This window comes from Euprymna scolopes, chromosome 44 (assembly GCF_053919585.1).
Source record: "Euprymna scolopes isolate OS-2025 chromosome 44, ASM5391958v1, whole genome shotgun sequence".
NCBI classification, from domain to species: Eukaryota; Metazoa; Mollusca; class Cephalopoda; order Sepiida; family Sepiolidae; genus Euprymna; species Euprymna scolopes.
The window spans coordinates 21,311,468-21,322,354 of record NC_136525.1 but is presented as its reverse complement, the minus strand read 5'-3'; the positions used below and the strand labels follow the sequence as shown (position 1 = coordinate 21,322,354).

At 35.3% G+C, this 10,887-nt stretch overlaps 1 protein-coding gene across 1 annotated transcript in view; it reads left to right on the top strand.

Moving 5' to 3' along the window:
• The window catches only part of LOC145268728 (protein mono-ADP-ribosyltransferase TIPARP-like), a 53,880-nt gene that overhangs the window by 20,392 nt on the left and 22,601 nt on the right, over positions 1-10,887 (top strand). Inside the window, exon 2 of the mRNA XM_080124298.1 lies at positions 8,773-8,919. The gene's annotated coding sequence lies outside the window, so the exon portion shown is untranslated. The remainder of the gene's footprint in view (positions 1-8,772; positions 8,920-10,887) is intronic.

Here is a 10,887-nt window from a genome sequence, read left to right as displayed (position 1 = left end):
GAGAATTATATATATATTTTATTTATTTATTTTTTTCTCACTGGTCTTCCAACTGAAACCAAATTCCCCTCTTTCCTCATTCGATTCTTAGCTTTTAATTTACCATTCTGACGTTTCCTCTTAGAGGGTCAGACGATAAGGCCTTAAGGACATTTTAATAACTTCACCTGCCCGTTTTTTTTTTTTTTGTTTGTTTCTTTGGTATTTAAATTAAATTATGTTTCCTCTGAAATTTCTCCTTCCATTTTGTTGTACCAAGAATTTACTTATATATATATATATATATATATATATATATATATATATATATATATATATATATATATATATATATATATATATTTATATCTATATATATATATATCCAACTATATTTGGCAACTAAAAAATAGCAATATTTCTTTCAACTTAAAATGGCAAATAATTGAGACTTGCAAATCATATAAACCAGGAGATAAATTTTGTACATTATGTACAAAAGAAACCCTAAAAATTTTAAAATATGAGGATATAAAAAGCACAACCAAACTAGTAAATTCAAGACACGAGCTTCTATCGTGTAATCATAAACGTTGGTTTAAATTTAATAAATATAAACCACCTTAAATTATTAAAAATTACTCATTAGTAAAAATAGATTTTTTTTTTTTTTTTTTTTTTTTAATAAATTAAGTTAAACCAATTACCGCCCTTAGACTCGTAAATCAAATAATAAATAAAGCCATGACAATTATCTCCCCTTAAAAACTTGCAAAAAAAAAAAAAAAAAAAAAAAAAAAAAAACTCTCTCTCTATAGATATTAACTGTAGCGTCTCTAAATCAAAATACGCTAACGGAAACAATTTACTGCACGAGCGTCGCCCTTTTAAAATTCATCATTCAATAAAATAAAAAGCTATAGCAAACATCTAAATGACTACTTTAAATACAGTTCCTGATTTCAAAAAAAGAAAAACCAAAAGGTAATTATATATCTATATATTTTTAAATCAAATTTATTATGTAAATTCAAAAATATATATATTTTTTCTACTCATTTCTATCTCTAACCTATACAAATTTTCTTATTAATTTTCTTATAAATTTTATATCCAAACCTTTTACTTCAATTTTTCAGATTCATCTGCCTTACTTTTAATGCTAGGTTTATTTTTGGTGTCTTTTCAATTCAATAGAAATCCTCCTAAATTTGCTGATGAGGAGACCGTGCTTACCAAAAAAACTATGTATAATTATTCTACGTGACTTCATGTATACCACAAATAAAAAGCACGGATTTCCGAAACGATCGTACAGATAATTGACTTTGTTGTTGTTCCTTCTTATGAAACTGATTTTTAATTTAATTAAATTTTGATTGTTAAATTTAAAAAATTTTAAAACTTTTAAATTATAAATCACATTACTTAATATTGAATTAGCTCTAGGACATTTAACTATCGAGCTTATTATATATCTAAATTACAACGAGCATTTCCTGTATTTTAATTAAACTAGTAATTTCACTATTACATTAAAATACACTTAGCTCTTTAGACTATTATTCTAATCTCCTTTAAATTATATATATATATATATATATATATATATATATATATATATATATATATATATATATATATATATATATGATAATAGAATAGATTAAATAATAATAATAATAATAATAATAATAATAATAATAATAATAATAATAATAATGATAACTAGCAGAACCCATGGAAATTCCACGGTAGTCGAAAACATAAGCAAACAATAGAATGTCCTTCAATAGAAAAATCAATGTAATGCTAGTTCCGATCAGACCGTGAATTAAAAGATATATATTTTTCTAGCCAAATATGGAGAACTACTTGAGGTATATATTACAAGAAATAGAACTATAGTAAGACATCACTCTTTTCTAAAGATTATAATTTAAATCAAATTGACTTGTAAATCAGTTAGTAATAACATACGTCACAATCTTTTCTTGATAATCTGATAATTTTGCATGTAAGAAATAAGATTTGATAAAAACAATTTTTTCATAATGGTAAGAAAATGAAATGAATCAGGAGAGAGTGCGATTGGTGGGATTTGGTTAAAGAAAAATAGTGTGGGGTGTTGGCAGATGATATGGCAACACTTGCAAATATATATATATATATATATATATATATATATATATATATATATATATATCTATATTTTTATAAAGTAATAGGGTTCGTGTGTTTCTGTCTGTGTGTACAGCTCTCCATCATCAACGAAATATAAAGGTGGTAAGAGGGTAGATCTCTCCTGGTAGAGAAACATTAGAACCCATTTTAGGATGTTTCTGTTATAGGAGACATAAGAATCTATGCCTAATTTCTTTATATACTAGTCTACAAACCACCCCCATATCGAATGACTTATGCTCATTTGCATATCACATTATATTAAATCTCTTTAACTAATTACCTCGACCTTATTACATATTAGAAATATTCTAATCATTTCAACTGTACTATTTACAAAATCTATTTAACATTTAATTATTTAATATATTTTCATTTAATTTTATATTCGATTTATTTCACTTTACGTATATTATCAAAACAATTCATTGGCGAGGAAAGCTTTATGTTTTGGGATTGTATTGAAAATGTAATGGAAATTTCAATTTCGTTCCGTTTTAATCTTTTATATTTTACTTGCCAATATAATTGAAAGAATACAATTCAACTATCGTAATTTTATATAAATAAACAAAAACAAATATTTTAAAATAAAACTTTATTAAAAAAGAAATAATTTTATTTTTAAATGAAAAAAATCAATTTAGTAAAATAATTGTATTAAACACCCCCAGCCTTGTCAGCAAACCTGTAAACCTATAAAAGTTAACATTTCGAATGTAAACAGTGATTTTTCGATTTTGTTAGCGCTTGCCGCAATTAAAGACAATTAAAACGGAACTAACTTTATTTCCATTCTATTTTTTAAACAACCCCAAAAACATAACGCTCTCTTCCAGTTATAGCCAATTTTTTTTTAATTAAATAAAACAGGTCAAAATAAACAGATAAGCGCATTTTCTTTTACATTTTTCTTACAACCATTGTCATTTAACCAACTGTAGGATATCGTTACTTTTGTGGGGTTGTTTTGAAAATGGCACGGAGATTATAATTTCGTTCCAATTTAATCTTTCTGGTCGAGCCTATTTCGAAAGCCTGTCTTATCATAGATTTGAACTACAAATAATTTATTACATTTTGATTATTACTATCTTAAGACTTAAAGCTTATATTTATTTCATTTTTCTATTTATATATTGAATTAGTTATTTCCAGTCTTATTTAAACTTAGTGCTTTCTTTAAACCGGATGAACCTTTTATAAATGAGTTTAACGTAAAGAACACGAACAAGGTTTTATTCAACTGAATTTCTTCCAGTTTACTAACAAAATATATAAATTTAAAAGAGATATAATAATAAAATAAAAAGGTTATGTAATTTAAAAGAAATACACGTACTCACAAAAGCAGAACTTTTTTTACACATTTTTTTCTTTAAAACCATAACAATGAGACTAACAATTACCTAGATCTTAGTAATTATTTGTTTTAATAGAACTGTTTTAATTGTACTGTTTACATATATTAGTTAACCTAAGTTGGTATTACATTTATTTTACATTTACTTTTTTTTTTTAATTATTACTTTTAGACTGTGACGTTTACACCCGGAAGTAATGAGTCACACGTAGGTCGCTTTTATTCATTCCTTTTGGTCAAGATCAAAGTGTAGTATCTGTTCTTCAGATGCTGCACTTCATTTTCTTGTTCTCTTTCGGTGGAGGAGAAATCCTTCACGACTGAGACAATTTTTATTTTTGTACCTTTTCTCCACGTTAAAAAACGACCCTGGTGTCTAACTCTGTCCCGTGGGGAGGCATAGTAAATAGGTACAATATAATTGTTTATAATTGTACTATTCAGAAATATTATTTATAGTTCGTCCATTTCAGTTAGTATACATTTCCTTTACGCTTAATTAATTTACAATCATTAATATCGTTAAACAATTCCGTTTAAAACCGAAATTATGCCACCCAAACGAAGTAGAAACGAAAGTGAGGAAGAAAGAATGGAAAGATTGGAAGCTAATAGACTAAGAGTTGCTGCAATTCGCTCCAATGAAAACAATTCAGATAGAGAAAGACGTCTAGAACTTAACAGGATACGTCAAAGAGAAAGGAGAGCAAGACTGTCAGATTTGGAAAGAGAAACCCAACGTGAAGCTGACAGAACTAGACATGCTGTAAGGCGGTTAAATTCATCACAAGATGAAATTCAAGAAAGGCAAAGATATGCACTGGAAAGAGAAGCAATATTACGATCGAATGAATTATATGAGGTAAGTAGACGTACACAAGGTCAGTTGAGAGTGGCTCAACGACATCAGAATGAATTGGAAACCCAACGAAGCTTTCGCCTATACCAAGGGCAACAACGAGAGGCTGCATGGAGAGAGAGTATGACTTTGCCCCAGCAATTGACAGAAAACGAGGCAGCTAGACAACGAATGACTGCTTTGAGACACCATGAAATAGAACACTGCAATAGAAAAGGATTGCTCTACAACAAAAATGACTCTCTCACTACAGCTGATATAGGAAAAATGGACAAAGTATGTCAACATTGCTCAGCTGTAAAATTTAAAGGAGAACCCCCTGGTTGTTGTTGTTGTTCTTCTGGCAAAGTTGTGCTTGATAGCTTTCCACCACTGCCTCAGTTGCTTCAAGATTTGCTCTCCGGCAATGGTCCCATCTCTAAAGATTTTCTGCAAAATCTACGCAGTTATAACAATTGTTTTGCAATGACATCATTTGGTCACAAAATTGCGTCAGCACATGGGTGGAATCCTTCTTTTAGAATTCGAGGCCAGGTTTACCACCAGATTGGGAGTCTTTTACCACCTGAAGATGAAACAGCAAAGTTTATTCAAGTCTACTTCTTGGATAGTCTGGAAGAGGAACTACATAATCGGGGACGTGACAGTAGACTCAATAGAGACATTCTCCGAAGTCTGACTGAATTTTTACATGAGAACAACAGCTTTATTTGTCAGCTGAAAACAACAAAGGAGAGGATTGAAGAAGAACACTTGGTAGAACATAAAGTTGTCATAAGGGAAGACCGAAGGCCGCAAGAAGAGCATCCACGGCGATTCAATGCTCCAACAACAACGTATGAGATTGGAATATTAATGGAGAATGAACCAACAGCTAACCGGGATATTGTCTTGCGTTTTAGAAATGATACATTAAAATGGATCTCCGAACTACATCCCCTCTACGATACTTTAATGTACCCGTTAATGTACCCCTATGGTTCTCCATCTTACAACATCTACATGAAGGCATCCAATGGGCGAAAAGTTACCCAACAGCAATTTTATTCGTACCATTTAATGACTCGACCTGGAAACTATTTTCTCTGGTACCGAAGGCTATTTCAACAATGGCTGGTGGATGTGTACTGCAAGATTGGAACAGAACGTTTACAGTTCCTGAGGCATGAGCAACAGACCCTGAGAGCTGACAATTATAGCAACTTGAGAGATTCAATTCTTAGGGAGGATGGGAATCCAGAACAGTTTGGTCAACGAGTTGTACTTCCGGCAACTTATACAGGAGGCCCTCGATACATGTTTGAGCGTCAAAGTGATGCCATGGCATATGTTCGGCGAATGGGCCGAGCCGACCTCTTCATCACGTTCACAACAAATCCAAAGTGGACAGAAATTACAGAAAATTGTCTTCAAGGGCAAGACCCTCAGGATCGTCTAGATATTGTTGCCAGGATTTTCAGGCAGAAGCTAAAAAAGTTACTTGAATTTATTAAAAAGGGAGGATTTGGCAGGTTGAGGGCTTTCCTGTACAGTATTGAATATCAAAAAAGAGGACTGCCGCATGCACACATCCTCACCTGGAAGGCCCCAGAGGACAAACTTCTACCAGAAAAAATGGATCTCTGCATAACTGCAGAGATCCCTGACAAAGAGGAAGATCCTGATCTTCATGATAAAGTGATGGCACATATGGTGCATGGACCTTGTGGACCATTTAATCCAAATTGTCCATGTATGATTGACAACAAATGTTCCAAAAAATACCCAAAAGAATTTCTTCAGTGTACCGAGCAAGGCCAAGACTCTTACCCCAAGTACAGGCAAAGAAAACCAGAAGATGGAGGCCAGACTGGTACAATAAGGATGAAGAGAAATGGTCGGTATGTTAATCAAGAAATAACAAACCAGTGGATTGCTCCGTACAACAAGGTCCTCCTTCAGCAGTTCAACGCTCACATTAACGTAGAAATTTGCAGCTCGATCCAAAGCATCAAATATGTCCTCAAATACGTGAATAAAGGATGTGATCAAGCAGTGTTTGAACTACAAAGAACTGATGGAGCAGCTAACCAACAAGGCCAAGTACAAAGTCACATTGTGGATGAGATCCAGCAGTTCCAGAATGCAAGGTATGTCGGCAGTTCAGAGGCGGCCTGGAGGATATTGGAACATCCCATCCATGAACATTTCCCCCCAATTGTACAACTTTCTGTTCATCTTGAAAATGGGCAGCGTGTCATGTTCTCAGCTGATACTGCTCTGGAACGAGCCCAAGGTCCACCGCCTGCCACAACTTTGACAGCATTTTTTCAACTCTGCCATGAGGATGACTTTGCAAGGGGTCTCAAATACGTAGAAGTCCCTGAGTTTTACACTTGGAACAAATCGACAAAGAAATGGATGAGAAGAATGCGTGGGGTACAAGTTGAAGGTACTGAAAATGATGATGTATGGAAGGCACCATGCATTGGGAGAATCTACACGATTAGTCCAAAAGCAGGGGAGTGTTATTTCTTACGCCTGTTGCTCAATGAGGTTGCTGGTCCAACTTCATTTCAAAATTTGCGAGCATACAATGGTCAGGTGTTTGAAACATACAGAGCAGCGTGCCTTGCTCGAGGCCTTCTAGAAAATGACCATCACTTGCATCAAGCAGTAGGAGAGGCAAGTGCCACTCAATCACCTTCAAATTTGCGAAGTCTATTTGTGATAATTTTAACAGCCTGTGAGCCAAGAAATCCTCTTGAGATCTGGATGGCTTTTCGTGATGTAATATCTGAAGACATTCTTCACAGATACAGGCAAGAAGTTAACAATCCAGAAGCAGATTTTAATGAGGACATCTACAATAAAACTCTTTGTCTAATTGAAGAAAAAGTTCTCCTTATGTGCGGTCAACCATTGGCAAGCTATGGATTACCTGCACCAACGCAAGGGAGAGATGAAAGACTCGCGAGAGAGTATCAATGTGAAGTTACTTATAATCTTGAAGAACTTTCCCTACAAGCAGAAAATATGCAAGAAAAACTGACCGATTCTCAAAGAGAAGTTTACAATTCATTCATGGCAATGTTGGAAGCACAAGGTGAAATGAACAAAAACATGATGTTTCTTGATGCTCCAGGTGGTACGGGCAAGACTTTTGTAATCAATTTGATCCTTGCAAAGATTAGATCCATGAGAAAGATTGTGCTTGCAACAGCATTCAGTGGCATTGCTGCTACTCTACTACAAGGTGGCCGCACTCTTCACAGCACTTTTAAAGTACCCTTGGATACTCATCGAATGGATCAGCCAGTTTGCAAAATTACTGGTAACTCAGCCTTGGCAAATGTAATTAGAGACACCTCTGCAATCATTGTAGACGAAGCCCCAATGATGCACAAGAGTGCTTATGAAGCAATTGACCGAACACTGCAAGACATCACAGGAAACAAGAATCCCATGGGTGGCATTCCAACCTTATTTTGCGGTGATTTCCGTCAAATCCTCCCAGTGGTTAAAAATGGCACAAGGGCTAACATTGTCAATGCAAGTTTGAAACAATCCTATCTCTGGAGGCACGTTATAGTAAAGAGACTGACTACTAATATGAGAGCCTATATCTCTGATAACACAGCTGCAGCAGACTTCTCAAAATTGCTTCTCCAAATCGGTAATGGTCAGTTTCCTATCACTTCTTCACCTGACACAATTAAGATTCCAACTGCGCTTGGTAAATGTGTCGGTAATCAGAAGCAACTGAAAGACAAAGTGTACCCAGACCTGCAAAACAATGGAAAATCACCGGATTGGCTTGCTGAGAGGGCTATTATTTCGCCATTAAACAGCAATGTGAATCATTTGAAAAATTCAATAATGGATGAATTTCCAGGAGACACAAAGCAATACAAGTCAGTTGATTCGGCTACTAATGAATATGAAGCTGTTCACTACCCTGTGGAGTTTTTAAACTCTTTGGAGATATCTGGAATGCCTCCACACATTTTAAATCTCAAAATTGGATCGCCAATCATGATTCTTCGATCCTTGGAACCGCCAAAAACAACAAACGGAACCAGATGTGTTATCACCAGATTGCACACCAATGTGCTTGAGGCCACCATTTCCTGTGGTCCCTACAAAGGTGAAACCGTTCTACTGCCAAGGATCCCCTTAGTTCCATCGGACTCAGAACTTCCATTTAAATTCCGGAGACTCCAATTTCCTGTGAAGGTGTGTTTTGCAATGAGCATAAACAAAAGTCAAGGTCAGACATTTAACACCATTGGCGTAGACTTGACATCAGACTGCTTCAGTCACGGTATGTTCTACGTCTCCATCAGCCGGACAGGAAGTTCAGAAAAACTCTACATTCTGGCTCCAAATCAAAGCAGCAGAAATGTAGTTTACCCTGAGGCTCTTCAGTGAAAAGTTCGAGAAATGGATATGAGGAAAAACTGACATGATCTGATTGTGGTAAGTTTTTAGTATTGAATGTGCAAGATAAAATTTAAGCAAGAGTTGAAAATTACTTCAATGAAAAATTTACTATGTAACATCAAGTAACCTTCCTTTTTGATGAAAATGTTTTGTGAAGTTCCTGATTGAATTTCAGTCACTACAAGAGGTAGTTAAAATGTTAATCACCTTATGCAATCGTTGCTCTTACAACATCAACTTACTGGAAAGGTGCCCACAGATTTTGGTACCCGAGTGCGCAACAAAGCTCCGTGCGAAGCACGGGTATCTTTGCTAGTATATATATATATATATATATATATATATGTACATATGTGTGTGTATATGTGTGTGTGTGTGTGGATGTGGATGTGAGTGGGGAGGGTGTATACATATATATATTCTTATTATTTCTATTCATTTATTTTCTATTCTATTTATATATGTATGTATGTTTGTTTGTAAGGTCGACCTTATACCTAACTAAGCCCTCGTAGGGAGCCAAGTAAATACATACGCCTACAGGTATACACCCACACACATAAATCAAATCAAAGATATCAAAACACTCGCGTGCACGTACCACATCTACACAAACATGCAACACACAGACGCATACATGCGAGCACACATGCGTACACGCACACATGTGAAAAGTAAAAGAAAAAAGAACAAACCCAAAATTTTAACCCATACACATACATACACACACGCAGCATACAACCACTCACCCTCACACACGCGCTGACACGCACACATCAAAAGAAAAAATCACAAAAATAAATAAACATATCCACCCCTAACACTGACCTTGCCAAATCAACTTACTACACACGCAGTACACAGTCACTCACCCTCACGCATGGGTCCATACACACTGAAAAGAAAAAAATCACAAAAATGAATAAACATAAAAATCTCCTAACCAACCCTAACATTGACCTCGCCAAATGATTTAACACTGACCTCATGAAATGAACCTTTAGCCAGACCCATTGCAGACATCTAGTCTTAATTTCAAGAGCACCCTCATACAGTGCCAACTGGACTATAATGATACACAAAAGAAAATTCCATAAACTCTCACCAAGAAACAAACTTTTAACTAAAATATTTTTAACTAAAAAAACTTTTGTCGGAATTTTATTTATTTTTTAATCACATCGCCATCAGCAGTGCAGAGACTGGTGGTGGAGGTGTCAGCCGTTTTGGATAGCCTGTAGCGTTCACCTTACCCTCTCCCCTTGTCATCTTGACCCGTTTCCTAGCAGTCGTTTGAACCTGAAGGGCCTTTTTCAGCTGGCGAATTTGTGAGAGCAAGTCTCGTTTCTGGGATTCTGTCGTGGAGACCACTGACGTAAAAACACTCAGCCTCTTCACTGAGGGTAGAAACCTTTATTGAGTGATTGAAATTGGTGTTCTAAAATACACCATTTATTGAAAGGAGCCTGTTACTATTATTATTTCAAGCTGTTAACGAGAGACTCGTCAACAGTGATTTATTTCTTCGTCCCCTTTCGAACAGATGAAGAAATTGTAGTACTTACCAACACAACAAACGCCCTCGTGTTTGTGCCTTGTATAGGCATGCGCGACAACAAAACTTGGGTTTTTATAAGCGGAAGTCTCGAGGTTGTCAGGAATCTACAGGCGCATGCACAGGAGAAGGGATTGAGATAGTGGTATAAAGGCAGATCGAGTGAGAAGGTTGTTGTTGTTGTTGTTGTCATTGGATGTTACAGTGACGCGTGCGTTAGCAGGTGATTAAGAGGCGGTTTATTTTTGTGTGTCAAGTCGCGCACCTCGGTGAAGGTCATATAAATCGTTCACCTCGGTGAAGGTGAAGGTCATAAGCTATTTCAGCTAATTCATTTTGTCTCTTTTCCTGGACAACTATGGCTGGGGAAAAGTTTGATTTAAAACTGATACCCGAATTCGACGGATCCACTTCTGTTGTCGACTGGGTCGAAAGGGTTGAGCTGACCTGCAACCTCTGTGAAGTAAAGGGGGTGCATACCGTGATTCCCCTGAGATTGGCTGGAGGCGCCCTAAGTGTATATCA